We start from the raw sequence: 7427 nt of genomic DNA, 5'->3' as shown, positions 1-7427 counted from the left end.
GTTCTCTTTATAAGGTTAAGTCTACCGCTTTTTGGATAGTTGCTATTAAATTCTCCCAAAAATTAGCACAAACCCTTTGCCATGGTTCATTGTCTTCCCATAACTTTTTTATTTCATCAATAGTGAAAGGCACTATAATTCTGCTGGGTCTATACCTGCTAGTTGACAAAGTCTCAGTTTACCTTTTATAATTAATTCAGAGACCTTTTCTACATAAGTTTTCAATTTTTTACTTGGTTTTTGTGGTAAAAAGATCCATTCTAAAATAGTATCTTCCCTCTGCACTAAAATTCCCATAGGAGAAATTCTGGAAGGCAATATGACTAGAATACAACTAAGATTTGGATCCACCCTATCTACATGTGCCTTCTGTAATTTTTCCTCAACCATCAAAAGTTCCTTTTCTGCTTCAGCTGTTAACTCTCTGGGACTATTCAAATCTTTGTCACCATCTAAAGTTTTGTTTAAATGAATTATTAGATCAGGTGTTATCCCAACAGCCGGTTGTAGACTGGAAATGTCTCCTCACAATCTCTGAAAATCATTAAGAGTCCATAACCGGTCTCTCCTAATTTGTGCCTTTTATGTCCTAATCTTCTGTAAACCTATTCTGTAACCTAGGTAATTAACAGAATCTCCTCTTTGAATCTTTTCAGGAGCAATTTGTAATCCCCATTTAGGCCAAATTATCTTTACTTCCTCAAACATTCTTTCTAAAGTATCTATGTTTGAATCAGATAGCAAAATGTCATCCATGTAATGGTATATTAAAGATTTACGGAATTGCTTACTTACAAAGTATTGACACAGGCTGGGGCTATTGAGCATTCCCATGGGAGGATAGTCCACTGGTATCTCTTAGTAGGCTGGGAGTTATTATAAGTAGGCACTGTGAAGGCAAATTTTTCTCTATCCTTTTCTTGTAATGGTATGGTAAAGAAGCAATCCTTCAAGTCAATAACTATAAGAGGCCATCCTTTGGGTAACAGAGAAGGCAGAGGAAGTTCAGACTGTAGAGGGCCCATAGGTTGAATTACCTTGTTGACAGCCCTTAGATCTGTCACCACTCTCCATTTGCCAGATTTCTTTTTTTACAACAAACACAGGAGAATTCCAAGGGCTAGTGGACTCCTCAATATGTCGAGCATCTAATTGCTCCTGTACCAATTGTTCTAAAGCCTGCAATTTATCTTCAGCTAAAGGCCATTGTTTAACCCATATTGGCTTCTCAGTTAGCCATTTTAAAGGTAGTGTTGTTGGTACCTCTAAAGGTTTGTTAGTTGCTTTATGTTCTTGTACAGCCTGAATGGCTGGTGACCTTTGTGCATAGTACTTTATTACATCCTTCCCAGAATTATGAGTTCCTGAGACTGCAGGAATTTTAATCTGGGTATTCCATTGTTGTAGCAGGTCATGGCCCCGTAAATTTATTGCAATATCAGCTACATATGGCCTTAACTTTCCTCTTTGACCTTCTAGCCCAATACAGTCAACCCATCTTGTGCTTTGTTTAACTCGAGATATAGTTCCAATTCCTAGTAATTGAACATCTGCCTCTTGAAAGAGGCCAATTTGGATGCCAAGATTCTGGAATGATGATACTCACATCTGCTCCTGTGTCTATCAAGCCAACAATCACAATTCCATTTATACGTACTCTCAGCTTTGGTCTCTGATCATTTATAGAAGTTTGCCAAAATATACGTTTCTTATTTCCTAATTGAATTTCTGACTTATTCTCCAAATTTGCATCATTTATAACCTTATGATCTTGTACAGAAGCTTCTAGAGTTTTTAATTTTCCTGGTGTGACATGTCCTCCACGGTTACTGGGAATGACTGGGCCACTTTTGGCTTGGGGGCCTGCGAGAAGCCCCTCAGGGAGTTTCCCGATGGTATTGGGTTGCCTTGTCTGTCTGTTGTTGATCTGCATTCATTTGTCCAATGTCATCCATTACCACACCTCCTACATATACCTGAAGGCCGAGGTTTCCTATTCCTGCCATTCCCAGATAAAGTGTTATTCCTAGAAATACCTTGCCTGAAATCCCTTTTAAGATGTCCAAATTTACCACAATTAAAACATTTGGCAGGTTGATGTCCCCTCATTGCTTTGGAAATAGCTTCTCCTACCCAAGATTCATCATTGTAATTAAAGGTCTGAAAATTCATGGTATGCTGGATCCATTCATCCATAGGTGCTGATCTAGACCTTAAAGGCCCAATTATCTTTTTTGCAGTCTACGTTTGCATTTTCAAAAGCCAGTGATTCAAGAATCTAGCTTCTGGGTCTGTTACTCCTGTGTTCAGAGCTTTAATTAATCTTTGCAGAAAGTCAGTATAGGGTTCTCCCTGTCCCTGCCTAACCCTAGTATATGATTTTACCTTTCTTCCTGGCTCTGGTAATCTATCCCAGGCATTTAAAGATGCCTTGTGGCATAGGGACAATACTTCATCATCATAAAGAGCTTGGACCTGTGGATCAGCATAAGCTCCTACACCAAGAATTTGATCCTGTGAAACCTCCACACCTTTTGCTCTTCCTTGCTGTTCCATATGTTTGGATTCTTCCCTGAAATAAACTCCAAACATCAAGGAAGGTCCATCTTCGAGGACCGCTGAAGCTAACTGTGAGAAATCATGGGGAATAGCCCTGACATTAGAAGCCCAAGTCCTTATCATTTCCTTAACAAATGTAGAGTGCAAGCCATAATTAACAATGGCTTGCTTAATTTCCTTTAGGTCATTCATTCCTACTGGTGTCCATCTAGCTTCTTTGGCTCCCTTTGAGCCTTTAGAAGTTGATGCTTTGTCAGAATAAATTACAGGGTGTGTCACTAAAACCCTAGGTAAGCCAGTCCTAACAGCTGGTGGTGGCATTGTATCCTGCCCTTGTATCTTCTCATCTGGTTCATCAGTTCCAATAATTCTTCAATCATTTTAAATCTTTGTATCATTGTCTCTCTTAAATCCTAAATCTCCTGACCTGCATGTGTTTCTAGTGATTTCACTAAGGTATCAATTTTTTGGTCCCCATTCTGCACTTGTGACTCCAAGGTCTTAATGTTTCCTTTTAAAGATTATCTGCTCGTTGAACTGCCCCTGGATATCATGTAAGTTGCCATCCTGGAAGTATATTCTGTCTGTTCCCTTATCAAAACTCTGTGATAACTTCTGAAAGTCAAATTCAACAGCTTGAACCCTTTCAGGTAAGATCCTAGAACCCTTAGATAAGGAGTCAAGTTTGCCTATCATGGCATTAATCTTATCTATTAATGCCACATATTTCCACAATGGTATTACATTAATAAAGAAACTAAAACCTAATAACCAGTAAATCGAGGTACCTCCATTGGCATATAGGCCACTTGTGATTTCTACCAAAATGACAGCAAAAGCAGAGGCTAGAGTCCCATTAAAAAAGAAACCTGCCATTTTACCTGTCAGCCACCAGATGGCGATGTCTCCAAGTCGCAACTGGAACCACTGCAGGCATCAGGATAAATCCTGTTTTAAAATCTGCTAGAGCATGTGATCAAACTGGACACTCTGAATGTGGCTGGCAATGAAGGCTGATTGAGAAGTCAAGGACAATGACACTGGGTTTTGATTCTACTGCATGGACTGACTTTGTGGGAGCCTGGTTTGTTTGGATGCTCACCTTTATAGACCTGGATGGAGGTGGGAGGACCTTGGACTTCCCACAGGGCAGGGAACTGTGACTACTCTTAGGACTAGAGAGGGAGGGGGAAGGAAAAAGGAGGCGGGGAGGAGGTGGAAATTGTTAATAATTAAACAAGTAAATTAAAAAAAATAGAAAAAAACTGGGGGAAATGAGTCAATTGAGAGATCAGATGTACACAGAGAGAAAATCCAGAGGCCAGGAACAGAAAGCTTCTAGTGGTCAATAAACAAGGCAGCCTGGCCTACCCTGGCTGGGCTCGCCTGCCCTGCTGCTCTGTTCAACCCGATGCAGAAGGTGTGACACAGCCACTGCACTGTTGCTAAAGAGGCTGAGTGCTGTGGGCCCCGTGTCCCTGTGCTGGGATTAAGTGTCAAGCTGTTTGCAGCGCTCCCAATCAGTTATGGCGGGGATTTCAAACAGCAGTTTCTGGGACTGGAGCTTGCGCTGCGAGCTCTGTGACTCACGTTGCAAGGGAAAATTTAAAAATCCCCTCAGAACAGATCAAATTAGGCCGGCAGAGACTGTCCTAACCTGTGTATCCTGGGAGGGGTGGAGATTATGGCTGAGGGAGGGCTTGTGTCAAGCCGAGCTGGCCAAGCCCAGACGGGGGATGGGGGTGTGTGGGGTGGTTCTAAAACCAAATTCTGGGCTCCAGATAATGTGTGAAACAATCCCACACCAGTTAGGTTTTAAAGGGGTATTTTTTGGGGAGGGGTAAAATTTATAAAACACCAACCGTCAGGAAAGGAACCAAGAGAGCGAATTGAGGCTTGCTGCTCTTTTTTAAAGAGAAATAGACCACACCCCAGTGGGCTGGTATTTCAGCGGCTATTGGCTGACGGAGCGGAAGGCACTCCCACTGCACAGTGGGCTCGTGCTTCAGAGACTATTGGCTGAAGGAGTGGAAGGTGCTCTCGCAGCAGTTCTTTCCTCCTCTAGTAGCCTTCATAGACACCTCTCACACTAGGAAAACAAGCCAAAATTGATGAAGCTTGATTTTCAATGTGGTATCTTCAGTGAAAGGGTTTTACTGTCAAGTTCTGGAGGGTAACCAAGAGCAATGGCAATAGAATGTAATATTTGGGGATCAATGAAAAATTTAGTTAGCTTCTGGTGTCTTGTTGCCCTGTTATAAAGTAACTCAGTTACCAATTTTATGAATATTGATGCCAACCTGAGGTTCAACTTAAAAGCAATGAACCAATTTGTTTGATAGAGGAGTAATCTGGTAAGTAGCACTTTGCTATGGCCTTTACATCAGTTCCTGCCCCCTGGTTCCTGCCCAGAGTTTCTGCCCTGACTTCCGAGCATGATGAACTGCAATCTGTAATATTAAATAAGCTTTTCCTCCACAAGTTGCTCTTAGTAATAGTGTTTTATCAGGAAAATAAAAATCCTCACTAAGACACTCTCTTTCCTTGAAAGTCTTTCTCCATGGCCTCTTAGTAACTTCAGACCTCTATGGATATTTCAAATGAAGCACACACACATATCTGAAAATTCAAAGCTAACAGTCACAGACAAGACAAAACACTTGACATCTGTCTTTCTGGGTCTGAATTACCTGACTCTGAATTATTGTGGCCAGTTCCATTCATTTGCATGTGAATTTCATATTTTTCTTTTTTTCTTTTTTAAAATTTTATATACATTGGTGTCTTCCCCGCATGTGTATCCTTGAGAGGGTGTCAGATCTTGGAGTTGCAGACAGTGAGCTGCCATGTGGGTGCTGGGATTTGAACTCAGGACCTCTGGAAGAGCAGCTGGTGCTCTTATCCCTCTGAGCCATCTCTCCAGCCCTCCTCCTCCTCTTCCTCCTCATCCTTTTTCTCCTTTTTAAATAGGAAGCTTTAATACAAAGGGGCAGCGAGCAGAGCCAGGAAAGTATTTAAACAAGGATGAGTGTCCGAGCCAGCAACAGTGGGTGCACGAATTCTGTGGAGTGGGATGATGCAGACTGAGTTCTGATCCTCTGCTTCTCACTATTGGCTAAGTCTGTGTTCCTGTCCCACTCCAGTCACCAAGAAGTTCTCAGTGCTGGAGAACTTCACACTGTTAATAAAACCCACCAGGGGGATGTCACAGAGAGGGTTGGGCTACGGGAAGTCCCCTTCACACTGCCTAAACCACACACAGGCATTGTGGGCTCCTTTGACCACAAAGTCTATATAGAGTAGGGCTGTCACCGATGATACCCAGAGGGCTGTTCCAGGCTTGGCACCACATGCATCCCATGAGCTTCATGCTGGAGGGCAAGTGGCCATTTCTTGGAAAGGCCCCACAAGGCCTCAGAGTTCTTATACCTTCAGGACTCGATGTGTTCTTCATTGATCAGATGGATATAGTCAGTGGAGTCCTGGTAACCTTAGAAGACAAGCTAAGACTCCTTTGGTATCTTCCACATAGTCCCATCTTGCAGCACTCTCAACTCAGGGCATCCAATGCAGCCACAGTATCCTTGTGCCCAAACAGTGCCTCCACATAGGAGTTCTCTGCTACATTCCACACCTCCACAGAGCAGTTGTGGGATCTGTAGAGAAGGTACCTCTTTGAAAGGCCAGTCCCCAGCACTGCCCCAGTGTCCTGTGAAGGTGTATATAGGTGCTGGCAGCTCTGGGTCTCCTAAATTGGAATGAGCTTGCAGTGGTCACCAGAGGAGATAGCCATGCAGGTGATGTGGCTGCTACAGCCCGAAGGCTGCCCCTGGGTACCTCTTTTAGCTCAAGGAATCAAACACAGCTTTCACCTGACTCTGCTCTGCAGTTTTGGGCAGCAGAAAAGATGGCCAGGTCATGAGGAGTGACCAAACACTCCATCAAACATGTGGTGGAAAGCAGGTGGGCCTCTAAAACTTGAGTGGTGGTGGGCACAGGGGGCTGGATCTCCTTCACAACCAATTTCTGCAACCTGACTCTCTGTTCAAGTGCCTTGCCACTTGATCTTTCTCAAATGGCTTTACTTTCTGCCTGAGCTGTTCAAGGTAGACTCAATTAAGCATAGCTTCTTCTCCTCTGCAGTCTCCTCCAGCTACTCCTCTTCCTCTTGGCTTCGTTGGAGTCAAGTTTTGGTTTCGTTCAACGTGCTCTTAAATCTAGCAGAGTCAGCCTTTCTCCAAGGATTGCTAGCTCCTGCACTGCACTGACTGGGTTCCAGAACCAGTTTGCCCACTTATGAGCTGCTACAAGATGCTCATCAAGGTACCACAGTTGCTGCTAAACCTTACTCTTTTATTTTTCTTAATACCTGAATAATATACTGTTATGTAAACAACATCAGTTGATGGACATTTAGGTTTTTTACGTTTCTTGATTATTCTGAGCACAGCAGCAATGAACATGGCAGAACATACATCTCTACAGTCCTTTGAGTATGTACTTAAGAATGGTGTAGAATCTACACTGTAGATGGATCATATGGTAGATCTATTTTAAGCTTTTTGAGGAACCATCACACTAATTTCCATAGCAGCCACATCAATTTGCATTCCCATCTGTGGTGTCTAAGTGTTCCCTTTCCCCAAATCTGTGACAATACTTGACATTTGTTATTTTTTACCTCAGCCATTCTGACTGGAGATGAGATGGAATCTCAACGTGTACATTTTCTTGACAGCTAAGGATGATGAACATTTTAAAAAGAGTTTCTCTATCATTTATATTTCATGCTTTGAGAACTCTGTTTGGTTCTATGCCCCATTTTAAATTGGATTATCCATTCTATTGTTATTTAGGTTTTTTTAATT

General features: G+C 42.5%; 1 pseudogene; it reads right to left on the bottom strand.

Annotated features, from left to right (window-relative positions):
* Window positions 1-5535: 5535 nt before the first annotated feature.
* LOC125395208 (U3 small nucleolar RNA-interacting protein 2 pseudogene) overlaps window positions 5536-7427 on the bottom strand; it is an 86007-nt pseudogene continuing 84115 nt past the window's right edge.

The sequence above is a fragment of the Myodes glareolus genome, chromosome 12, assembly GCF_982192425.1.
Source record: "Myodes glareolus chromosome 12, mMyoGla1.1, whole genome shotgun sequence".
In the NCBI taxonomy this organism is placed as follows: Eukaryota; Metazoa; Chordata; class Mammalia; order Rodentia; family Cricetidae; genus Myodes; species Myodes glareolus.
This window is presented reverse-complemented; position numbering and strand designations above follow the sequence as displayed.